Here is a 27225-nt window from a genome sequence, read left to right as displayed (position 1 = left end):
GTACTCTGTAGCTTTCAAGGAATTTGTCTATTTCATCTGAGTTGCAGGACAGAGGGACATAAAAGATTTCCTAACATTTCTTTCTCATACTTTAAATAACCTCAGGGTCTGTTGAGTTGTCCCTTTTTCTATTCCCGATACTGAAAATTGGTGTCTTCTCTCTCTTTTTCTTGATTGGTCTGGTAAGCAGTTTGTTAATTATATCAATCTTTTCAAAGAACTTGTTTTTGGTCTCACTGGTTTTTCTCTACTGATTTTCTGTTTTCAATTTCATTATTCTCTCATCTTTATTATTTCCTTCCCTCTACTTAGTTTTGGGTTTAATTTACTTCTTTTTAGTAGTTGTTTAAGGTGGAAACTCAGAACGTTGACATCTGACTTTTCTTTTCTGCTAGAGTGTTTGGTGCTATACATTCCCCTCTAAGCACTACTTTAACAGCATCTCACACATTTTGAAATATTGCATGCTATTTTTCATTCAACTCAATTATTTCCAAATTTCCCTGTGACTTCCTCTTTCACCAGTGGGTTATTTACAAGTTTCAATTTCTAAATATTTCAAGATTTTCCACATGTGTTTCTACTTCCAATTTCTAGCTTAATTCTACTAGGTTCAGGAAGCATGGTTTGTTTGATTTCAATTTTTAAAAATTTAATGTGGCTTGTTTTATGGCCCAGAATATGGTCTATCTTGGTGAATGACTGAAAAGTCATTGCACTTGAAAAGAATGTTTATTATTCTGCTATTTTATTGAATGTTCTATAAATGCAATTAGCTCAAATATGTTGGGAGCACTCTTCAGGTCTTCTGTACCTTCACTAAGTTTCTACTTGTTCTACCAATTGCTGAGAAAGAAGTGTTGAAGTTCTTTACTATAATCATGGATTTGACTATTTTTTATTTCATTTCTAACAGGTTTTGCTTTATGTATTTTGAAGCTATGTTGTTAGAGGCATACACATTTAGAATTGTCATGGCTTCTTCGTGACTTAACTCTTTTATCATTAGAAAATATACCTCTTAATGTTCATTGCTCTGAAGTCTACTTTGTCTGGTGTTAATGTAGCTAATCCATCATTCTTTTGATTACTGACTGCCTGACGTGTGTTGCCATGGTAACCAAATAGGTTACCTTTAACCTATTCATAGCTGAACTATTCTTGATAAGTAACTTTATACCTCTGTGTGTTGGTTTTCTTCTTTGTTAAAGGTATAATAATACCTGTTCTGCCTGCTTTGTAGTGCTATTGTGAAGATTAAATGAAATAATGTATATGGAAAATGTTACATAAGTGTTAAATGTGATCATTATTTTAAGATTTTAAAGGTCTTGAAAAATAAGTATTCTAGGAAGATTAACTTGTCAGAGGTATATAGAATGTTCAAGATGGTGAGAATCATATTTGGAGTCAGTTTGGGTAATCTAGTCATGGATGGTGAGGACCTTTAACAGTGCTCTGACGTACTCAACTCATGCTTTTTCCCATACTTCCTCACAATATTTTCAACATAAGTTAATTTGATGACATGACTTTTTGCATGTCACATTTTGTAGGTTTTATGAAAGCAAGAAATATATTGAAAATGCTATACAACCAGCCTTGCAGAGATTCTGATATGTTCTCTAGGCCTTGTCCCACCATCATCCTGGCTTACAAAATTTCCATGTGAAATAAATTTCTGGGAGTTAAAGAAGCTTTTTAACTGAGGATATTTTAGAAGCTTTCATGTGTTAACATTCATTAATAAATATAATTTTACATTTGAGTGCAGAACATCTCAAGGAGTAGCAGCTGATCTTCTTGCTCCAAGACAAATCCCATTCAGACTATATGATTAATTAAACTGTCATCCGACACACTGTGTTTATATAATCTAGTTTCATGTGAAGTATACTATTATTTGATTAGAAAATAAATCCAAGTACCTATTTAAAACGCAAATATATTTTTAAAAGCAGTCCTCAGAACCTTGGAAAATTTTATGTTAACAGAGTCTTAGGAGAATATTCAGACACAAACATCTGAGATGCATCATCATCAAAATTAAACATAACTATAATAGGTATGGAGAAAAAATTAAATCATTACAACGATTATAACACGTCCATCTCTTTCTTGCCAATTTACTGTTCCTTACGTTAAATACTTCATACTAAAATTCACAGAAATGCATGACATTGATAAAACTTGTTTCCACTTATTTTGCTATGTTTTGTACTTTATATTACAAACTAATTTTTTTTTTTAAAAAAAGGGCATTTTCAGAGCATACTAGAGGCCAGCAGCATTTCCTTAATGTGGAACTTAAAGGAACTACTTTGAAGAAATGCCAAGGGATTATTAAAAAAAAGGAGAAGAAGAAGAAAGAAAAAAAGCTTTCTTTACATAGAGTATCTCACAACATCTATTTACAAGACAAATATTTCTGAAAGGAAGACCTCCACAACTGTTTTCTGTTAGTAAAGGCATGGGGAAATACATAAATACACACAAATAGTGGTCTATCAGCAAGAGCAGCTTGGAGATATGATTCATATACCATAAAATTCAACTTTTTAAAGTGCATAATTCATATATTCATGCAAACATCACTACTAATTCCAGATCATTTTCATCATGGAAAAAAGAAAAACCATACCTACTAGCAGTCACTCTGCAATTGCCTCACTGCTGGCCATAGAAACCACTAGTCCTTCTGTTTCTTTCTGTCTCTGGATCTTCCTCTTCTTGATATTTCATGTAAGTAGAATCACACAACATGTGACCTTTTGTCTTTGGCTCTATTAAATTAAAATACTGTTTATCAGGTTCATTCGTGTTGTATAATCAATATACAGTCAATTGGAGTATAAATCAATACCTCATATGACAAAATAATATTACATAGTATGAATATACCACATTTTGTTTATCCACTCCCCTGTTGATAAACATCTGAGTTGTTTTCTTTTTCTTTTTTTGCTTGAGAAAGATTTGCCCTGAGCTAACATCTGCGCCAATCTTCCTCTATTTTGTATGTGGGTTGCCACCACAGCATGGCCACTGGCAAGTGGTGTAGGTCCTCGCTTGAGAACTGAACCTGGGCTGCTGAAGCGAAGCATGCCAAACTTATCCACCAGGTCAGTGGGTCGGCCCCAAGTTGTTTTCATTTTTTGGCTATTATGAAAAAGGCTGCTATGGACATGCATGTACACATTTTTTGTTTTCTTGGATATGTACCTATATGTAGAATTTCTGGGTAATATGATAACTCTGTTTAATCACATGAGGAACTACCAGACTGTTTTCTGAAGGAGCTGCACCATTTTACATTCCCACTAGCAATGTATGAGGGTTCCAATTTCTCTACATCTTCTCCAACAGATGATATTATGTGTCTTTAATTACAGCCATCCTAATGGGAGTGAAGTAGTGCCTCAATGTGGCTTGTATTTACTTTTCTCCAATGATAGTGATGTTGAGCATCTTTTCACATTCTTGTTGCCCATTTGTATATCTACTTTAGAGATACTTAAGATATGCTTTAGATACACTTTAGTCTAATTAAATCCTTTGCCCATTTTAAAATTGGGATGTTTGTCTTTTTGTATTTGATTTATAACTCTTCTTCTTATATTCTGGGTACTACTCTTTCACAGATATATGATTTGCAAATATTTTCTCCCATTATGTCAGTTACCTTTTTACTTTCTTGATAGTATCCTCTGAGGCACAAAAGTTTTAAATTGATAAAGTCCAATTCATCTAATTTTTCTTCAGTTGCCTGTGCTTCATTATTATCTAAGAAATCAATGCCTAACCAAAATAATGAAGATTTACACCTACATTTTCTTCTAAGAATTTTATAACTTTAGCACTTACATTTAAGCCTTTGACTCACTTTGTTTATTTTTATATGATATGACATAGGAGTCCAACTTCATTTTCTACATGTGGAAATCCAGTTGTCCCAGCAACTTTTATAGAAAAGACCATTCTTTCCCCTTTGAAATGTTTGTCATCTGTTGAAAAATAATTGAGCCTTAATGCGTGGGTTTGTTTCTGGACTCTCAATTCTATTCCATTGATCTATGTATCTATCTATATGGTAGTACCACACAGTCTTGACTACTTTTTCAAGTTTTGATAATTTTGTGTTAAGTTTTCAATTGAGAAGTATGTCTTCCACCTTCAATTTTTTTCAAGATCGTATTTGCTATTCTGGGTCCTTCGCATTTCTATATACATTTTAGGATCAGCTTGTCAATGTCTGGCCAAAAAAGCTAGAATTTTGAGACGGGTTGTTTGAATCTGCAGATAAATTGGGGTAGTATTGTCATAGTAACAATACAGTATTTAGTCTTCCAATCCTTGAACACACGTACATTTCTTTTTATTTAGATCATCTTTAATTTTCCTTCAACAATGTTTTCATAGCCTTCAGTATACAAGTCTTGAACTTCTTTAGTTAAATTTATTCCTATGTATTTTATTTTTTTAATGTTATTGTAATTGGAGTTATTTTCCTAATTTTATCTTAGATTTTTCATTGACAGTATATAGAAATACAACTGATTTTTGTATATCAATTTCTATCCTATAAGGTTGAATTTGTTTATCATCTTTAACAGTGGTCTTAGTCGTTTTTAGAATTGTCTAAGTACATATCACATCACCTGCAAACAGACATAGATTTACATTTTTCATTCGAATTAGGGGCTTTTTTCCTTTTTTTTTTCTTTTTGCCTAATTTTCCTGCATAAAATCTATAGTACAATGTTAAACAGAAACAATAGGAGTGGATATCTTTCTTTTTCCTGATCTTGGGGGAAAAGCATTCGTAGTTTCACCGTGAAATATGTATTAGTTGGAGTTTTTCAAAGATTTCTACTATGGACTGAATGCTTATATCTCCCCAAAATTCATAGATTGAAAACCTAACCCCCAATGTGATGTTATTAAGTAGCGTCAGAATTAAAGGAAGAAATACACAGCTCAACTAAAATTATTTGAAGACTTCAATACTCCGCCTTCAATAATGAAGAGAACTATTGAGAAAATCAACACGGAAATAGAAGACTTGAATAATATTATAAACTGACATTTATAAAAGAGTATCTGAATCCTAATCATAGGAAAGACATTGTTTCCGATTTTATTCCTTGCTAAATCTGGAGAATGTGTTCAAATCTGGGCTCCACATTTGAAGGGGTACATTGGACCAAGTGTCAAAGAGAATAACCAGGAATGAGATGTAGTATTAAGTGAGACCAAGTGGAAACGATGGCTAATTTTAAGCATGCAGATGGGAGGACTTTACCGGGAATGTGGTAGTTTTCTTCAAATGTTTGAAAGACTATTGTATGGAAAAGCGATTATCCTTATACGGTATTATCACGTGAAGCAGAATTGATACCAATAAAGAGAGGCATCATCATTAACAGATATCAACTCAATTTATAGAACGATATTCAAAGATGAGATATGCAAAGATGGAAAAGGATGCTACAGGAGACAGCAAACATTCAACCCATTATTGCAGCAAAGATAGGGCAGAAAAGTGAAGCAGAGATCTACGAAATAGATGGGATTTTGATCTAGAAGTCCTTCCTGACCTTGAGATTTAGATTCTATTATTCTGGGATCATCTCTGATATAAGTGTTTGACCTTCCAGGTGCTCTGGCTTTCTACTACCTGACTACCCAAAATAGAACAAGTGGGCCTCAAAGGCTATAACCAATTATAAGGATCCAGTCAAGCGTAATATAATTATTAGAAGTTGCAGGCAGAGGGAAAAATGACTTTTTTAATTCTCTTATATATGCATCTCAAAGAGTCCAAATTTGTTAGAGGTGGTGCCATTCATGCAACTTCTTAAGCAGAAAAGGACCCAGAGAATACTAGGTCTCTCTTCTACCAGCCCTTTAGTCAGAAATTTCCTTTATTTTTCATCTTCATTACAACAAAATATGTGTTAACATTGATGTAAGGCTTGAAAAGCACTTATTAGTAACAATTTTACAACTAAGAATTGTATGATAAAGTCCTCTATTGCTCTTTTCCCCAAAAAAGTTCATTTGTTTGTTAAATGGAAGGCATGAAAACACAGGAGGAAGGAAAAGTTTAGTTGATGGCTGGTGATTCTGAAACCTTTTATAGACTAGCGTATGCAATCAAATCCATGGTTATATCCTCATCCCTTTCTGAGGAAATGCTTTTCACAACCACAGTTTTGGCAGACGTCTTCCTGGTCTGGAGATCAGGAGTAAAACAAATGTTTATTGTTAGACTCTGTCTGGCCAGGAAAATTATCATAGCAGAAAATATCCCCTTTCAGTAAATATTTTATTCATGGCCTAAAAAAGCATGTTGCTCTGTTTCCAGAAATGATGCTCTGAACAGCTAAAACATTAGTTGGAGACAGCAATGTGGTCGCAGAAGTAAAACCGTAAGAAAAACAAAAACAAAACTGGATACACAGCGAGGCAGGGCACTCACACATGTGTAAGGATTCTCTTGTGGTTTCATGGAATGGTGATTATGCTTTGCGGTGATTTTGTTTATGATACAAACTTCAAGAGAGGAAAAGTGTTTCTACTGGAATCCTTGGCTATATTATACTTGTTAAATTTTATTTTAGAATCTATCTGTTTATGTATCTATCCATCTATCTGTGTACTTCTAGAGAGTAGGAGGTAAAAGAAGAATGTTTGGCTAATGTACAATTCTTACATCTATCCCTTTAAGAAGTATGAGAAGATATTGATAGAAAAACCAAACATATTTTGATGATCCAGTGTGTACTTCCTTTGCTCAATTGGAATTTTTTTTTAACTTGTCCGAGTTTTCTCATCAGCCTCTATTTAAAACAGTGAAATTTTGTCCTACCAGTTTTTTGTGCTAGACTATGAGGCAGGCACATAACTCTGAATGACGTAACACTGTGAAATCTTACAAGTTCAGAAATTTTCTTTCATTAACTAAGCATATGCAATAATCTGTAATCTTGCATTATGGAATAATTGTGAGTTGTGAGATTATTTAATAAAAATAAATAAGCTTCTTCTCTTTTCAGCCTCCAAAGATTGTAGGGAACTGTTAACAAATAAAATAGATTTTCTAGCCAGATCACCAAACCATTGATTTAAATTGGAATGTTCTCTTTGGCACCACCTGAAGGAATTTGGGTTGGAAAAGATGTTAACATGTGCATACTTTTTGAATAGCATTATCCTCCAGTTTTTAAATTTTTACGATTTTTTTTTGATCAAACAAACTAAAAAGAAAAACATAAGAGAGTAGCGTGGAGCTAAGGCAGTGGCCAAAAACTGAACTGATGAAATGTCTTTAATTAATTAGCCTTAACGTATAAGAAACAAAAAAAGTTTCCTGTCTCATACATGCCAATTTCTAGTGGTTTATTAATGCCAAACTTGAAAAATAACAGGAATTGAATATTATTCCTATTGAAAGGAACTTGTGTGAGCTCAGGGTCACAAATGAAAATGTTGTCATTTTACTTATACCTAAAAGAAGTATTTTTTGTCTAACTAGGTTGAGAAAATACGTATTGGCATTGATTTGTTTGCTACATTTTGATGTGAAACATGTCCAATTGTATTGCAGTTAATATTTGGGAAGAAAATTCTTAACCATGTCGCAATAAAAAATAAATCTAAAAACTGTCAAATACTGTTCCCAAGCAAAAGTATCCTTCCTAATCCGAGCTTTGCAGGGCGGCTCATTATTGCCCGTCCTCTGAATTGATTTTATTCTCCAGAGTTTCAGAGAATTGCTTTCAATGTACTGTTTACTGTAATTCCTATGCAGATCTGTAATATTGGAAAACTAGCTGCATGATTTACTGCTGTATATTTGGAAATCTTTTAAGAGAAAGGCATTGCAATTGATCTTAATAGGGACATGTTTACAGAGAATTTAGCCTGAAAAGTACAACTAAAACTTCTTAAATTGCTTTAATATTGAAAGTGGAGACACATGGGAATTTACTTATGTATCAATACCTGCCTTTGCTAACACAAGGAGGAGTTAATTGCCAAAAGGCAGTTTTAAAAAAGTAATTTACTGCTGCCTTGCAAAGACTTCCCATTTTTGTTTTACTAAAAAATATAACTCAAAACTGATATGTAATGTCAAGTCAGTGACAAGTTGGGGGATGAAAAAAACAACTGGATTATGGCAAGAATATCACATACAATGCTGATAACCATTACATTTATTTCTTCTTCCAAAAATACGTATGAGTATTCTTATGTGAGTTCCACTCAGATAAGGCAACATGTTGCCTTGACCTAATTAGATAAGAAATCCTTCTTTGAGGTATAAGTAAAATGAGACATAGAAAATAATAATAAAAGAGGAAGTAGGTCTTTACTATTATGCTACTAGAGGATTCCTAAGCTTGTAAAATCTTAAATAGCTTACGATTTTAAAATTTTCTTTTCAGTACTTAGTAATAATTAATCGACCCTGTTTTCTGAACCAAAAATTGGGATATATGTCCTAACATCTCTTATCACCTTGTCCCAGAACTAGGACATACTATTTGGAATCTTGTTGTAGAGCACTAGTAACATGAGTGAAAAAACTAAAACTAAAGTCCTATACTTGGATGATGTGAAAGTTGACACCATATAATGATCCACTTAGTCAGTAAATCTTTTATTTAATATCTTCTCTGCTTTGGGCACTATAGTACAACTTAGAAACATGAAGAAGAGTTGATGTCCTTTGCTCAAAGGAGCACATTTAGATAAAGCAGAAGCAGGCATGTTTGAAGCACGTAGGAGTCGCAGAGATGTCCAAAGGAAGGAAGGGGAAGACTCCTTAGAAGTGGTCATTTCGGGGTGCTGAGTGAATTCATAAGGCCATGGATTCTCAAAGTGGCTCACTGGAGAGAAATCAGCACTGCAAAAGCACTCTTCAAGTAGATAAGTTAAGCATAAAATAGGTAATTTAGAAAAACAAATAATTATATATTGTTTATATTTTGAAATTTGTAATATAAACACATTTGTAACATAATTTTGCTAGTCATAATAATCAAGGGAGTTAGTTTTAGCCATTAAGGACTTCTAAGATGGTAAGGTGATTCATTTTTGCACCTTGAAACAATTTTCCGTAAAACTGAAGACTAAATACATTTATTTAAAAATAGTAATTGGACTCTACTTTTTGTAAGGGCAGCATGAAGAAGTCAGGCGTTCTAATCTGTAAAATCGAAGTAAACATAGACAAAAATAATAAAAGGAATCATTTCAGAGCATTGAAAAAGGAGCAAATGACAACGACAACATAAGAAGCATTTACTTGTGAAAACTGCTGCTGTATCGAGTAGAAAGACCAGTTTTGGGTTTTCGATTTTTTTCCTATGGATATTCCCATTCTCCCCAACTTAGGCAGTGCAGACTCACAGGTTTGCCAGCTGGGGATAGTGGACTCGGTTTGGGGTAACCAACAAAGCAACCACATATTTAAGGATGATACTATAGAAACAAGAAAGCCTCATTCGCATAGAAAACACACATAAAAGAGCTGAGACAGCAAGCTCATCATAGAACAACTTCTAAAGTACACATTTCTGCAGGAGATGCTAGAGAGCACAGGGAAAATCAAAACCCTGGAAAGACCTGTGAATACACTACGTCTTTGAATACATTCTTCAGCCTGAACAATGCACAGGTGGCAGAGTGGAAGCCTTTCGAGCTTGTGATGTTTCAATATAAGCTCTTCATGAGAAATTGGATAATCACTAAACAATACAGCTGAATGGAAGACCTCAGGAAGCTAGGGAAAAAAAAAAAAGAGACACACACACATACGAAGAAAAGAAAAAGCCTCATATGAAACATTAGCAGCTGCACACTATTTTGCAATTTATGTCCAGACAAGTTAATTAATTTTTAAAACAAAGCAAAACAAAACCAAACCAACAAGTTTCCGAAAGACAAAACAGAATCCAGAGTTGCTACAATGTATGGCCTACAATGTTCAATTTTCAAACAAAAAATATTAAAGTGCCAGCCCCAGTGGCTTAGTGGTTAAGTTTGGTGTGCTGTGCTTTGGTGGCCCAGGTTTGGTTCCCAGGCACAACCCACATCACTAGTCTGTCAGTGGCCATGCTGTGGCAGCAGCTCACATATAAAAAGAGGAAGATTGGTAACAGATGTTAGCTCAGGATGAATCTTCCTCAACAACAACAAATATATATATAAAAAGACCAGGAAATTGCCAGGAATATTTAGAGAACAAAAACAGTCAATAAAAACTGACTTTAAGTGGGCACAGCTGTTGGATTTAGCAGACAAGACATTTAAAACATGTAAATAAGTTCAAATGATCAAAGGAAAACATGTTCAAATAATAAAGAACAAATGGTAAATATGAATAAATAGGGAATATCAATGGGAAAGTAGAAACTATGAAAGAGAAATGGAAATTCCAGAGATTAAAAAGTATGATATCTGATATGAAAAAAAACTCACAAGAGGACACAACAGCAGACTGGAGATGGCAAAAGAGGAAAGAGTGAATCCAAAGTTAGACGAATAGAAATTATCCACATGAAGAACAAATGAAAAAAAATGAAGAAAAATAAGACCCTCAGGAATCTATGGGATAATTTTCAATATTGCAATAGAATGATAATTGAAATCCCCAAAAGACAGGAGAGAGACATGGGGCGGAAAACAAAATTTAAATATGGCCAAACACTTCCCAAATTTTATGAGAATTTTAAACATATAGGCCCAAAACCTCAATAAAACCCAAGATAAGATAAAATAATAATAATAATAATAAATCACGACTAGACTCACAAACTACCGTAAGCCACAAGTTGTATAATGTGTGTGCGCATTTGTGCAGCACAAGTGTGCTTATTTATGTAAGAATAGAATGTAGGCAAGTATTCAAAGCTGTAGTCTTGAATAACATAAGCTAGGATGCGAGTAAAGAACATAAAGAACGCGGTTGAGAACAAAACTCTACAGAAGACCCACATTTAAGGGAGGGATGCAGAGTGGACGGCCATGGAAGGAGACTAGAAGATAATGTTCTGAGAGTAAGTAAAGTCTGAGAAAGCATCTCATAAAAACCAAAAAAAGAGAAAACACCAAGGAAAGAAGAGTGTTGGCAAGGCCAAATGCTCCCAATGTGTCCGATAGGATGGGATGAAAAGGGAAGCCTGAATGCTAGCAGTTGGGAGGCCACTGATGGCCAAGCTAAAGTGCTGCTTCACAAAAGTAAGAACAGAAGCCAAACTGATGTGGTTTGAAAGTCAATGCAGGGTTAAGCGAATAGATCTTTGAAGAAAGTTAAAAATGACATGTTTGTAAATGGAAAGATAGGGTGAACACCACTTTTAGGATGTTGGACACATAAGAGGTTTACAGCCAGACCGTTAGAGTTTGGTCGCAGAGGAGATGGAAGAAAGCGCTTCAGGAAAACCCAGAGAAAGATGGAGACTTCCACAGAGGCGTGCAGTGCGCATGTGCGTGTTTGGGGGCAGAGTGTCTTTCTCTACAACAGGGGGAAAGATTCAACAAGACTGACATTCATCCGACACCTCCTGGTCCAGCCAGGCCTGTGTTTGAAATACCACTGCTGCTCTGAGTGCTCATACCTCCGTGCTCTCTCCACGGCCACGACCTGTTGTCCATCCCTCCCCCACACCAAACCCCAGCAGAAAGCCTCGGAATCATGCATTCTAGTCCTGAGCTTTTGGCGCCAGTTCCTCCCGAGTTGTTGACCATTTTCAGTATCACACCTGATTATCAGAATAGTGAATATAGATTTGGGACTTGAAGTAAGAGAAGTTGGAGGAGTTCATATCTCAAAATTTGAGATGTTATAAATCATCTGCTGGGAAGGATAAAGAAAAGATGATTTGGGAAACATGAGAAAGAAGAGAATCTAAGTAATAGAATTGAGGTTTCCTAAAGAGTCATGAGAATCTAGCTGAGGCTGGGGCTTGTACAAGGGTCATAGGGCTACCACCACTGTTAAGTGACATTCTTAAGAGGAAGCAGGAACACAGAAACCCAGGAGTTGATTCCATTTATTTATGTATTTATTTATTTATTTATCTTGATGAGGAAGACTGGCCCTGAGCTAACATCCATGCCCATCTTCGTCTACTTTATACGTGGGATGCCTACCACAGCATGGCTTTTTGCCAGGAGGGGCCATGTCCACTCCTGAGATCTGAACCTGCAAACCCCGGGCCTCTGAGAAGTGGAACGTGTGAACTTAACTGCTGTACCACCAGGCCGGCCCCTGAATGCCAAATCTTGAGAAACTTAAAGGCAAAGGAGAAATGGGGGTAGTTTTTATGCTAGTTGTGTTTCCAATGTGATTCAAGCAGGAAGACTTGCAAAGGATATTGCCTATTAGTACTGTGTGTTGCAGTCCTTAAAGTAATAAATTTTCTTGCTACAAACTTTTTTTCTTAGCAGCACTACCCATATTGGTATATTTGCCAGAGAAAAAGTGAAGTATGCCCCTCTGGATGTATTCACGCAAACTTGGACCTGAAGTTTCACTTTTGAAACAGATGGGTAAAATCTAGTTCCCTGGGAAATTTATAACACTGTCTCACTATTCAGGGCTCCAACATAACTCTTTGCAGTTATATGAACAGAACAGTGGGTTGTCATCCTTGAAAGCTTTGCTCTTTGGTTGAACCTGTAATGATTTGCTTGGCCTTTTATTGCTCGAGAAAGTAAGGGGCGTGGACTTCTGAGTTATTATAATAAAAATGTTTGCCCTGGGATTGCGGCAGCCACCGACCTGACCAAGAGGTTATATTTTCTACTTCAGCATTTGCCTTTTTATTGTGATTTTCTATTGTTCATAGACATAATAAATAATCCATCTCTCAACACAGCCACCCATAGCCATGGAATTCAAAGCCATTCAATATCACTCTCTCCCTTTGGAACACTAAGTACAGAGCTGCTGGCTGAGCTGCACGCCCCCAAGATACAGAGATAATAGAAAGTTGGAGGTTTAAAATACCTTTGCCGTGTTGTAAAGCAAAGCATATACAGCAATGTGAGACCAGCATAATTCAAACAGGGTATCTTTCTCCAGCAGTAAAAATTCCCAACCCATTAAAATGACTAATAATATTGCTCTATATTTATATAGTCCTCCTACAAAGGAGCTAAAAATGTTTTACTAACATTTTCTCATTAACTCTGCCTTCATCTCCATGAAATAAGCAGTGAGAGTTGTTACTGCTATTTTTCCTCCCTTTACCAGTGGTTAATGTGATGTCTGGCACGGTGAGGCCATAAACCCAAGGTCATTCTGTGGATTGGTGATGACACAAGTTCCTTTGTTCGTTTTCGCCTCTTCACTCTATGGTCAGTGATAACGTCTCCTGAATTCAGGTTTTCAGTTCTCCTGACAGATAGATGAGAATAGAGCTAGCTGAGTAGAATTGGGCTAAGATTATACACTAAATTCATGAGAATATTGACAAACTTTCATTTATCTAAGGTCTTAGCCATGAATCAAATACTTTCACAATAATGATCTATCATTTCTCTGATGGGCAGTGGGGAAAAAAATGTGAAAAATAAGAGAGAAATCATTGATTGACTCTGTACATTTCTGCTTTTGAAGAAATCAGAATTCAGGAGAGGAGAGAAGTACTGAAAAGCACTAAAATTATCTGAATAGAGTTTTTCTTAACATACACAGAATCACCTCACCAGTCTTCTGTGAGTATAGTAGTATTTCAAATAAAAGTCTTCACATTCTTATACAAGGTCAAATGGTAGACAATAAATTGGAAAATTTAATTATGACCCAAATAATTTCATTAAAAAATGACATTAAAAAGCAACTATATTCACGGGCCAGCCCAGTTGGCCTAGTTGTTGACTTCAGCGCACTCTACTTCAGCGGCCCGGGTTCGGTTCCTGGGCGTGGACTTACAACACTCATCAGCGGCTGTGCTGGGACATCAATCTACATCCAGATGGAGGAGCATTGGCAGAGATCTTGGCTCAGGGTGAATCTTCCTCGGGCAAAGAGAGAAGCATCGGCAATTTAGCTCAGGGTGAATCTTCCTTAGCAAAACAAAACAAAACAAAAAAAGTATATTCATATTCATTTGGTTATTTTGATGACTTTATATTCTATTGCCAGAAATTCATTTTTTTATTGGACTGTTTAGTTGTAACAACATTTTCTTATGTCTCTATGCCTTTGCTATGCTGTTCCTTCACTCTAAACATATCATAGTTTTGTTTTCTTTTTGAAGTCTTTTCTGAGTCTCACAAAAATATAGGTCCCTCCTTCCACTGGAACTCCACAGCACTATGCAAAAGCCTGTCTACTGTAGTTCTCATCCCAATTTCTCAAATATGTGTTTGTGTACCGGTCCTCTCTTAGACAGTGATCTTCTTAAAGGGAAGGGAGCATAACTTATCAATCACAGTCCCAGTGCCTGGCATATGATATGCACTCTAGATGTGAAGAATGAATGATATAATCACTCCTTGCTGATTCCACTGGATCTTATTGCCTTACTCCATTTATTTACTGAATGAGTTTATAGCCAAATAAATGACAAATGAATGAAGGCATTCAACTGATCAATAAATGTATTGGGATAAGTTTCAGCCTCCTTGAGGTAACATGTAGAAGAAGAAATCTTCAGTAGACTGGTTGACTTTCAGCTCTATGAGTCATTAAGCCACATGCAAACTTAGCTACTGACCTGGGCCACACAATGAGCAGCTTGGTCTCTACAGTTTATTCACAAGAAAGAAAGGCATACCTACTGGCTATGATATTTTGTTGGTATTATTGTTCATAAATATGTCCATTTACATTTTCTTATTTTCAAAAATATATTGGTTGTGGTCTTGAGTATCTACCATTAAAGTTACTCTCACAGGATTTAAAAACATTCTCTTCACCCAGTTTTCTCTCCTGTCCGCAGACACAGGTACATCTGCAACAATCCTAAATATTTAAAATAATTCTATATTTTAACACTAGTGGAACAGGTTGGTTCCTCACAGAAGGTTAATCTCATGTTCTGCCAATGATTGGCATATCTTCACTGACTTTCTCTTCTCCAGGAGTCTCTATCACTTTTCATCATCCTTTGGGTTTCTCTGTCACCTCCAACCCTGGTATATATATATGTTTCTTTTAGGACAGCATTGTACACATAATGATACATATTCAACAAATATTTAATATACATTTAAAAACAGTGTATACAGGAGGAAATTGTGATCATCAAGTCAGGTGACTCCAAATAGGTAAAGTCTTCTCTTTACCGTCCGTTCCCTTCACATAGGACCCTTCAAAACTCCATTAAAGAGGAGACAGAGCTTAAAGAAAGTGTATACACATTGTGATAACAATATTATATCTTGCCTCATAAATTTACAATTTAAATATTTTGGTGTAAAAATTTAGAATATATTTTCATCCTATTAAAAGATATCCTCACTGATATATCATTTGGTGTTAACTCATCTCATTAGTAAAGTTAAAAGGCACTGCAGTATGCACTTTTCCCTGATAATTAACTAACTCAGCCACCATCACACATTGCCAAACAAACACAGGAATCAGTATTCTTAGAGGTTAAGAAATGTATCTCTGATGGTATTTGCAGAAAGTCCTATAATTCAGTATCTCATTCAGCTCAGTGGAGATGAAGGTGTTACTCGAGACTTTGAAGATGCTATTATCATAATCATGTTAATTCTGGTGAAGAAGCATTTTGCACCAGTGATTATACAGTCAACGCCCACTGACAGTTCAGAAATGGTGTTGAAATATAAGAGATTTAATGAAATATTGATCAGTATGTGAATGTGCCATTAAAAGCATGAACTTATGCATGATGGCCTCTTCTAGTAATAATAAATTATCCAGTGAGTTTATTTATTTATAGTTTTAAGGATTTCACCACATATTTCTTTTTTAAGTAGACAATAACCTTTCTAAGGATCTCAATAGAGATAGAGAGTGAGTATTCCATTGAGTTTTTGATTTTTGGTGTACATGGATTCCAGATCAACATTTTCCCTTGTCTACATGTTGGTGACTGTCATTGGGAAGAGATTAACCAGCTACTAACAGCAGTAATGACAATAATAGTCATAATAATAATTATATTTACCTTTTAATTTAATATTCACTATGTGCCAGGTTCTATTATCATTACTTTTGTTACCCTGATACTAAAGCCAAGGTAAGGACACTGCAAGATAAGAAAATTACAAGCCAATATAACCTGATGAACATAGCTGTGAAAATCCTCAACAAAATATTAGCAAACTGAATTCAACAATACATTAAATGGATCATACACAATGATCAAGTGGGGTTTATTCCAGGGATGCAAGGATGGTTCAGTATCTGCAAGTCAATCAATGTGATCCTCCACATTAACAAAATGAAGGATAAAAATCATATGATCATCTCAATAGATGCAGCAAAAGTATTTGACAAAATACAACATTCATTCATAATAAAAACTCTCAGCAAAGGTAATATAGAGGGAATATACCTCAATATAATAAGAGCTATTTTTACTCAATAGTAAAAAAACTGAAAGCATCTCCTCTAAAATCTGGAACAAGGCAAGGATGCCCACTTTCGCCACTTCTATTCAACATGGTACTGGAAGTCCTAGCCAGAGCAATTAGGCAAAAAAATAAAAAATAAAATGCATCCCAGTCAGAAAGGAAAAAATAAAATTGGCTTTGTGTACATATGACAATTTCATATGTAGAAACCCCTAAAGATTCCACACCAAAAAAACCTGTTAGAACTAATAAATTCAGCAAAGCTTAAAAAAATTCAGCAAAGTTGCAGGGTACAAATGAACATACAAAAATAAGTTGCATTTATATAAACTAACAACAAATCTAAAAAGGAAATTAAAGAAATAATCCCATTTAGAATAGCATTAAAAGAATAAAATATCTAGTAATAAACTAAAAAAAGATACAATAATCAAAACAGTATCATATTGGCATAAAAACAGAGATATAAACTAATGGAACAGCACACAAAGCCCCAAAATTAAGCTACATGTATGCAGCCAACAAATCTTCCACAAGGGTAGCAAAAATACACCAGGGGGAAATGGTAGCGTCTTCAATAAACCGTGTTGTGAAAACTGGATTTGGACTCTTATCTTACACTATATACAAAAATCAATTCAAATTGAATTAAAGACTTAAAAAATATACCTGAAACCATAAAACTCCAAGATGAAAACATAAAGAAAAGGTTTTTTGACATTAGCCTTGTCAATGATTTAATGGACATGACACCAAAAACACAGTCAACAAAGGCAAAAAATAGACAAGTAGGATTACATCAAACTAAAAAGCACAACAAAGTAAACAATCAACAGAATGAAAAAGCCACCTACATAATAGGAGAAAATATATGCAAACTATCTATCTGATACGGGGTTAATTTCCCAAATATATAAGGAACACCTACAACTCAATAGCAAAAACTCAAATAACCGTCTTTAAAAATGGGCAAAAGAACCGAATAGACATTTCTTCAAACACATACAAATGGCTAACAGGTATATAAAAAGGTGCTCAACATTACTAATCATCAGGGAAATGCAAATCACAATGAGATATCACCTTACACGAGTTAGGATTCTTATTATTAAAAAAATGATAACAAGTGTTGGCAATGACATGAAGAAAAGGGAACACTGGTACAGTATTGGTGAGAATGTTAATTGGTATAGCCGCTATGGAAAACAGTATGGCGTTTCCTCAAAAATTTAAAAATAGAACTACCAAGGATCCAGCAACTATCAGGTGATCCAGCAATGCCACGTCTGGGTGTATACCCAAAGGAATTGAAATCAGTATCTTGAAGAGATATCTACACTCCCATATTCATTTCAGCAGTAATCACAATAGCCGTGATATGGAAGCAACCTAAATGTCCATAGATGAATGAGTGGATAAAGAAAATGTGGTATATATATACCACACACACATATACACACACACACACACACTCCCCCCACAATGAAATATTATTCAACCTTATAAAAGAGGGAAATTCTGCCTTTTGGGACAACATGGGTAAACTTGGAGGACATTATGCTAAGTGAAGTAAGCCAGACACAGAAGGACAAATATTACATGATACCACTTAGATGAGGAATTTAAAATTGTCAAACTTACAGAAACAGAAAGTAGAATGGTGGTTGCCAGGGGCTGGGGGGAGGGGGAAATGGGGAGATATTAATCAAAGGGTACAACATTCTACTTATGCAAGACAAATAAGTCCTAGAGAGCTCCTGTACAGCATAGTGTCTCTAGTTATCAATACTGCATTGTAAACTTAAATATTTACTAAGAGAGTTAATCTTACTTGAATTCTTATCAGAAAATAATAGGAAAGAAAGAAAAAGAGGAGAGAGACAGAGAAAGAGAGAGAGGAAGGAAGGAAGAAGGGAGGGAGTGAGGGAGGGAGGGAGGGAGTGAGGGAGGGAGGGAGAGAGAGAGAAAGAGAGGAAGAAAGGAAGAAAGGAAGGAAGGAAGAAAGGAAAGAAAGAAAGAAAGGGAAACTTTTGGTCGTGATGGATAAGTTTATGGCATAGATAGTAGAGATGGTTGCACGGGTTTATACCTACCTCCAAATTCATCCAACTATATAAATTAAATATGTACAGCTTTTTGTATGTCACTCATACTTCAATAAAATGGTTTTAACATATAAAAACTTAAAAAATAAGTATGTTCTTAAATGTCATGGGGAAGGATAAAGAGACAGAGCACAACAGGGGGTGCCCTTTTAGAGAGACTGGTGAGGAAAAGGCAGTCCGAAGGGGTGATTTTGAGCAGAGACTTCAATGAAGCTAAGAAGCATGTGGTGTGTAGATCTGAAGGAAGAACATTTCACACAGAGCAAAAGGCCCTGGCACAGGGACACACTTGCTCAGTTACTGCAAAAAGGTCAGTTGTGGAAAGGTCAGCATAATTGAAAGGGAGAGTGGTAAGAGAGAAGTTTGCAGAACTAGAGATAGTCAGGGGTGATATGATATAAGCTGTGGAAGCCACTGGATAGACTTTAAATTTTATTCACTGAGATATCAAGCTATACATATCATTCTCATCTTACCTTTCTCTCTAATTTGTTTCCAAGATTTATCTATGTTTGTACACATAGATCCATTCATTCATTGTGAATACTATATACTATTCCATCTTACAAATGTACTACAATTTTCTGTGCCAGCCTCTTATTGATAAACATTTAGGTTCCTTGTACTTTTCAAATCTTTGGGTTGTTGTTATTCATTCAGAAAGTCTCTGCCTTAAATTAAGACTCATTGGTTTATTCACTATAATAAACTGATATTGTGATAAATTATGTGATTTTGTGAAATTATTGTGATATTATGATAAATTGATATTGTGAATGGATATTATGATAAACTGATATTGTGAAATAGTTTCTTCAGTTTAGTTTTGTGGGCTTTAATTTACCATATTTTTCTCTCGTTTTATATTTCTCCTTTTCCCGCCCGCTGTTGGATAGATTGCATTTCCTTAATTCCCATATTGGCCTTCTCTGGTTTGAAATTAAAACAGTATACTTTTAAGTTGACCTTTCAATGCTTAACACACATGCTTATTTTTTAAAAGGCTAACGCGATTGTTTCCAAACAATGCAATTCCATACCCTTTGCATCTTCCATAGTCTGGAAATCTAGGATTTAATGCTCACGTTTTTAAAAATTCCACCAAAATTGCCATTAGGTTCCTTTTTAATTCCAACCAACACTTATGGAGATATAACAACTGTTGCCAATGTCCATGTGTACAATTGCTTTGTATCTATTTCTTCATCTGTGTTCTTTTTCTCTTTTTATTGCAGAAGTACATATTTTGAAAGAATTTTCCGCGAGCCTCTGTGATCAGTAAATTCAGTCTTTTATGTCTGAAATCCTCTTTGTTTTTCCTCGCAATTACTGCACTGTCACCTGACATTTACGGATGCTAAAGAACAGTCTACCATCCTGTTTCTTTTCAAGTGATCGCTATTCCTTCTTCTTTGGTACTTGGTCTCTGTACCACAGCGTGTCTGGGTGGGAATTTGTTTTTATTTCTGCTGCTTGGAGCTTACTGCAAACCTGCAATCTAAGTCTTCACATCTTTCATCAATTCTGGAAAAATGTCAACAAACTATCTTAGAATATTGCATCTTTGCCATTTTCTCAATTCCCTGCTTCTGCAACTTTTAATAGAGAAAGGCTGGAGCTTTGCCTTCTCTCCTCTGTTTTTCAAATTCTTTCTCCTATTTTCTATTCCTTTTCCTCACTGACTGTATTCAATGATTTCATCATATCTGTATTCCAATTAATTAAGCTTACTAGTGCTTTGCTCAGCTTTTCATAGTCTAATGCTTAAAATATCTTGGGATTCTTTTACAGTTGTAAAATCTATTTTTAAGACAGTCTCATTCTTATTTAATGATTTCTTTCCTTTCTCTTTGATGAGTTCAAATACACTTGATGTAAACCCTCAGAAGTTGAATATTTATAGAGTATAAACCTCTTGTTTTTATATCAGCTAGCTCTCACCCATAGCAGTTTGTTTCCTGGTAGCATTGTAACATTTTATGGTGATCTTGTAACATTTTACAGTTTCTCCCTTGGAATCAGCAGTGTCCCAGTTTGCAGTGTAGAGGAGGAAGAAATATTCCTCTATCCTCTAGGTCCTGTCTTGTCTAAGAATTAAATTGACATGAGACAGAATAACAAGAGAAAATCAAACAAAATCTAATAACATGTATACATGGGAGAAACCCAGGAAAACTGAGTAATTCCCCAAAATGGCCAAAGCCACCACCTTAAATGAAGACAAAGGAGCTAAGGACAAAGGAGGATGTTGGGGTAGTGGTTTGGGAATTGAAAGGGGAGGAAGGCAATGTACATGGAGATGAAAAAGCAAATGTCTGGTAAATAAGTGTTTGCAGGGCCATCTATAGACAATGGGACCTGAAAGAGATCTTTTGATAAAATGGCTCTTGCTAGAAGCCTTCCTGTCTACCACACCTAGAGTTATCTGTGGTGATAGCTCCCTCCTGAGATAGCCCCATCTAACTTAAATACTCCTAGGCAATTTGGGGGAAGCTCAAGGTTTCTTTCAGAGTCTTTGTCCTTAAAAATAATCAAACCAAAGAGACAAATTTTGGGGTCGCCAATTCTAATCCCCCACAGTAGCATTTGTTCCTGTTACGGTTACAAGCTTCACAAAGAATCTGGACGAATTTTATCTTTCTCATGAGAAATTCCCTTATCATCTATGTCATGTGAAATTAGACTCCGTATCTTGACTTGGCATCTGCTTGGTATTCTAGTTTTGTGTTGGTGGCATTGCTTCTCTGGGCTAATGGGCACTTTTTCTAGTCTCCCCTTCACAGAGGAAGCAGTGCTTCAGGACTTTTGGCTTTACATTGGGAGCTCAATTTTGGTTTCTTCTCAAATTTGGAATCTCACCTCCTGTGCTTATGCTGGTGATAAAACCCTAGACCCTAAGCCTGTAACTGGTTCTAATATTTGCATCAACCATTTAGCTTTTAGATCTCTCCCAGAAACAGTTTCTTGGATATTTTCCTTTTTGCTTGCAATGCTTGTTTTGTTTATATTTTTTTTTTAACGAAGCCATGTGTTTTCCCTAAGTATAATTCTAATCCTTTTCTCATTGAACTGGCTATACCTAAGCTCTTGAGAACTAAAATCCTTCTATACACTGAATGTTTATGTCCCACCAAAATTCGTATGTTGAAATCCTTACCCCAATGTGACGGTATTAGGAGATGGGACTTTTGAGATGATTAGGTCATGAAGGTGGAGGCTTCATGAATGGGATTAGACCCAGAGAGCTCCTACGCCCACCATTGTAAGGACACAATGAGCAGATAGCTGTCTATGAACAAGGAAGCAGGCCCTGACCAAATACTGAATCTGCTGGCACCTTGATCTTGGACTTCCCAGCCTCCAGAATTGTGAGAAAATTTCTGCTGTTTATGAATCACCCAGTCTATGGTATTTTGTTATAGCAGCCTAAACAAATTAGGACAAATGTCAAACGTCTCTTAAAAAGTTATAGAAACCCAGCTTAAAGTCTATCAAAAAACCAGCATATTGTGGTTGAAACTACGTAGGTTCAAAGTTTTGCTCTTTTATCAACCAGCTGGGTGGTTCTGGGAAAATTACATAAATTCTCAGGGCCCCATTTTCTTCATCTCTGCTTGCTTGACTATGCCTTCTTTGGCAAATTTTTGTCTCTTTTTCTACCTTTTCTTTTTGAACCAAATAAGCCACTCAAAAAAAGTTTGTCCTGCCTATCCACTATTCTCTTCTGCTCATTGTTGCATTAACTTTCTGAAATCCATCTTTCGTGTGCACTACTGTAATGAAATTGTTTATTTAATGACCTTTTTTTTGGCAAATCCAGTAGCTAGAAGTAAAATGGAGCTCTTTCATTAGAAATCTCAAAGTCACGGAAACCAGAATTTCAAGACTCATTTTCCATTTGAAGCATATTGATAGAGTTTCATTGGTCTTCATGGCTTTTGTGAAGCTGACTGAAAATGGAATTGGGGTAGTAGTGGCAAAAAAGTGTCTTTGTGGGGCCTGCCCCATGGCCAAGTGGTTAAGTTCGCGTGCTTTGCTTCAGTGGCCCAGGGTTTCACCAGTTCGGATCCTGGGCGCCGACATGGCACCACTTGTCAGGTCGTGTTGAGGCAGCGTCCCATATAGCACAACCAGAGACACTCACAACTAGAATATACAACTATGTCCTGGAGTGCTTTGGGGAGAAGAAAAAAGAAAGACTGGCAACAGATGTTAGCTCAGGTGCCAATCTTTTAAAAAAAAACAAAGAAAAGTGCCTTTGTGACTCCTTATTGGCCTCAGTGGCTTTTCCATCAAACATCCCAACAGAAAGTCTGAGTCAGAACAGCAGATGAGCAAAGAGTCAAACAGAACATCATAACTGAGGATCTGTATTCACAAGAAGTCTTAAGTCTCCCAGTCAAAATTGGAGGGAGCATTTAGAATGACAGAGTCATTTCAGTAATTGCTTTCATAGCCGTCTGGCTCTCGCTCATCTTTTTATTTACTACTTTCGAAATCCTGGCATATTTCAGTCCTACGGTGTGTGAAAACAAATCATAATTCTGAACTCTTGAGCCAGCTCAACAAGAAAAGTTTCTATCAAGACCACACTCTTCACAGTTTTGAATGGATAGCACCCTAAGAACTATTTGCAAAACTAAAACAAAAAATAGAGTAATAAGTTTTTGCCGTGAACCAGTTGCGAGAACATTTTGACGGTAAAAATATAATCAAGTATTGATTTTTATGTCCTACAAAACTAAAAAAGTCACTTTCAACAGATTTTCCCATAACACAAAAAAGTGAATAATTTTTTTTCATTATTTATAATTACTCTTTAGAAATTTGAATCTGGTTTGTTTAGGGTCCTTCATGAATTGCAGGAATATACATGAATTTCTCGGCACTTAAAAAGAAAGTTTTGAAAAACACATACGCTATTGTCTATAGTCACTGGAGAAATTAAATACATTTTTCACGCAAAAACAAAAATGGAAAAAGCTAGTTAAATAATAATTTGTCCAAAACTACTAGATGAAATTAATCTACCTTTGTGCTCTAGTTGCTTGCACAACCTCATATGAGCCACAAAAGAAAGTAATAGTCCATCTTAAAATAAAATACAGAAAAGTCCGCATGACGCTGCTATCTTTTTTTTTTTAAAGATTGGCCCAGAGCAAACATCTTCATTTTTTTTTTCTTCCTCTCCCCAAAGCCCCCCAATACATATTTGTATATTCTAGTTGTAGGTCCTTTTAGTTGTGCTGTGTGGGACGCCATCTCAGCATGGCTTGATGAGCGGCGGCAGGTCCGCACCCAGGATCCGAACCAGCGAAACCTTGGGCTGCCACAGCGGAGTGCACGAACTTAACCTCTCCGCCACAGGGCTGGCCCAACTCTGCTATTTTTATAAATGTTTTCCTATTTTCTATTAAACAGTTAGAAGCAAAGTCTAAAAAAGAGTAAATTTTATTATAAAACGAATAAAGAAAGAAATGACTTGAATGGGATGTCGATGTTGTGTAACAGGAGTAGAATACACGCGGATGGGGATAATTTGCAAAGGGCAGTCCTACGTCACTAAATTTAGGCCACAAAGCTGAGAGCCTAAAGGATTTCAGATACCCCTACAAGACTTCAAGCTAACTTCGGACTGATAAACTGAGCCTTGTAATTGATTATTGGATCAAAGTATCAGTAGAAGTTTAAAATATACATATAACTGTATGTTGAGAGAGAGATAGAGGGATAGATGTGTTTTAGGTGTACCTCTAAATACACAGAGTTTTTTTTTTTAAATCTTTCCTACTATTAAGTTTGGACAGTAACAAAAGATTTTGTCAGGCAGCCAAATGTCAATATTGTGCACGTTCATTTCGTGATTATACTCCTTATAAGGAATTTTGCATTCAGTGCTGCCTATGCCAGACAATGCCATTAGGAAGGTTGCTTTTTCTGAATTTCTTCTAGGTCCATCATATAGTTTTAAATTTCACAGTTTAGTATCTGCACTTGTCAGTAAGGCATGTAGCCAAGTGTTGATCTACGGCACGGCAGAGCAGACAGAGCCAGGCATTGCCGCAAAGCTGGGTCTTCCCTTGTGTGTGTTTGTCTGCTGAAATGGAGACGCACTATGAAAAATTCAAAATGAAAGCATTGTTGCTTGAGATAAATATGGGCTCAAACGCCTATTCAATAACATAAGAATCCCCCACAGGACTGAGAGCCTCCAATAATCTAGACTGGACCTTTTGAATTAATGCCATGAACCCTTTGCTCGCTACATAATTGCAGTTAGAAAACTGTTCCCGCAATTGACCAAAGTTATCAGGTTTCATACCTCCTTTTACTTATCTTGACAGCTCACACTTGTGATACAAGGCAGCTGCCAGGATTCTGTGCTGCCATTAAGTGGCAAGAGAAAATTGCAGAGTTCAAATAAGGCCACCAACTGAAAAGCAGACTCAGTATTTGGGATTAAAATGTACTTCGATGAGGTACATTCTGCCTAGTTTGTCTATGAATTTTATTTTCCATTTATTTGAGTTGAGATTAAAATTATAAGGTTGAAACTCTTCAAGTAAATTCATAATAATGTTGTTTTTCAGAATTCTAATGCTATACTCTCTGGAATTAATTTTAATTTCAAGAAAGGTTTCCTAAGTGTTTACCCACACTCCTTATAGGTTGTCTAATTTTCTGGTGAAAAAAAAGTCACTGAATTAATATCCATATGCTGATATGAACTGTCACAAAGGAAGTAATGATGTGATTTGTCTACATCGACCTGACATATTGGTTAAGGTAGTCTCATTGTGGTGATTTGAATTGAAGAAGATTTTGGAGAAATTTCTCAGGTGTGGCATGAAGAAAACCACAAAGTGGGGACTGGCTGAGAAATCTATGCTGCCTTGTAAAATATTCACACCAAGTGTTCAGATGCAAAGAAGAATGTTGCTACGCCAGCAAAATCTAAAGTTCTCAGGAAGGAGTATAATTACTACATCTTTCTCTTTCTTTAACTTTACAATTGATCTTTCCATGATCAGTCATATCTCAAGGAATATAAAAGTATAATAGTACCATAAAGTACTAATGAATTTGTTTGCAAAAAGACTTTTTATCAATATAACAAAATTACTGTGGTAGTAGAGATGTTATTACCTATATTGACCTTACTTGTCTCTGCTTGGCCAATTTGGATCACCTGTTTAAACTTTTACCTTATATCCAGAATCTAAATATAATGAGATCAAAGTGGTGAGCATCGGGGCTGCTTTGGGCATTGTTCACATGTACAACATACATATTTCTTCCAGCAGGAGCAATCCAGGACAAAATTTCTTTACTATATTCCCAAAAAAGTAAGATTTGTTATACATGGTTATTTAATATTAATCATTTCTACAACATATCATGGAAGTGCTATTCTTTTGCTATTAGAGAGATATTTCAGACAGTCTTGAAATTGCGGCCAAACAAGAATTTTTCATAATCTAAAATGTACCTCCACAAAGCCCCAAATTATGTTAAATTTGAGTATCTCTTCGGATCCTATTCTTTTGAAGTATAAAAGTAATCTTGTTGTATCTAAGACAACATTTTTATGAAAAAAAATAAAATAACAATATACAGTTTAAAATATTGATGCTGGTCTTCAACCATAGAAGAGGGGTAAATTCTAAATGATCAACACCTGGAATAACTCTTCAAAATAAGGAATAGTGAGATATAAAAAAGAGAAATGCATCTTCCATAGTTATATTCTGATAAATTTATTATTTGCAAACTTGTGAAAGAGTAAAAGCTACTGTGCAGTGAGTTTCAGAATTTTATCACGTTTCTTGTTGTATATTCATTCAGCTACTGTATTCACTTCAAAAGGAGAAAACAAGAACAGTATTCCCTTTAAAGGGACAACAAAAGGAAGGTAAGTCATGGAGAATTTTTAGTTCTCATTGACTAGCAAAAGATTACTGTCACTTTGTATTAGAGTTCCTGAATTTATCTTCTTATCTGCATGGAGCAAAGTAATCTGGCATTGCTTCAAGTTGTTATTTGTCTCCTTTCAATGCAAGCTATATTAAATAGTATGTAAATAAACATGTCAAGCAAAACCTATTTATTGTCACAGGAAAGTCATTTGGTAGACGGCTTGTCAGAGGCTGGAAAATTAACATCTTTCCCAAACAATTTTTCTTCCTAACAGGTTGATACATTTAAGACAAATATATAACATAGCCTGGCGTTATTAAAGGTATAACTATGCCTCCTGCATCTGAAGCTTAACAGAAAGTAATAAAACAAATTTTAAGTTTTGCTATGGCTTTGATACAAAGTAAGTTTGTGTTTTAACTTTAATTGAATTTTAATCATTTTGTAAGGTATATTGATGCCGATATGTTCATTACTCCACAATAGAGAAATTAAGCACTGATCAAACTTACCAAAACCACAGAGAGAAAGAAACACAGTTGGAAGAGCTATTCTCATTCACCATTATTTTTCACTTATCTGGCTGCCCCATCCTCCTGTTCTGTGATAGGAAGGTAGCAGAAAGGGAACATGG

General features: G+C 35.6%; 1 long non-coding RNA gene across 2 annotated transcripts in view; it reads right to left on the bottom strand.

The window, feature by feature from the left end:
- Positions 1 to 357: 357 nt before the first annotated feature.
- LOC139042296 (uncharacterized) overlaps positions 358 to 27225 on the bottom strand; it is a 204752-nt gene continuing 177884 nt past the window's right edge. For both annotated transcript variants that reach the window (XR_011498857.1, XR_011498856.1), the window contains exon 5: positions 358 to 14082. This is a non-coding gene — a long non-coding RNA (uncharacterized lncRNA). The remainder of the gene's footprint in view (positions 14083 to 27225) is intronic.

The sequence above is a fragment of the Equus asinus genome, chromosome 27 (genome assembly GCF_041296235.1).
Source record: "Equus asinus isolate D_3611 breed Donkey chromosome 27, EquAss-T2T_v2, whole genome shotgun sequence".
Taxonomy (NCBI): Eukaryota; Metazoa; Chordata; class Mammalia; order Perissodactyla; family Equidae; genus Equus; species Equus asinus.
Note: the sequence above shows the minus strand (reverse complement) of the source record. Positions and strands in the feature narration are given on the sequence as shown.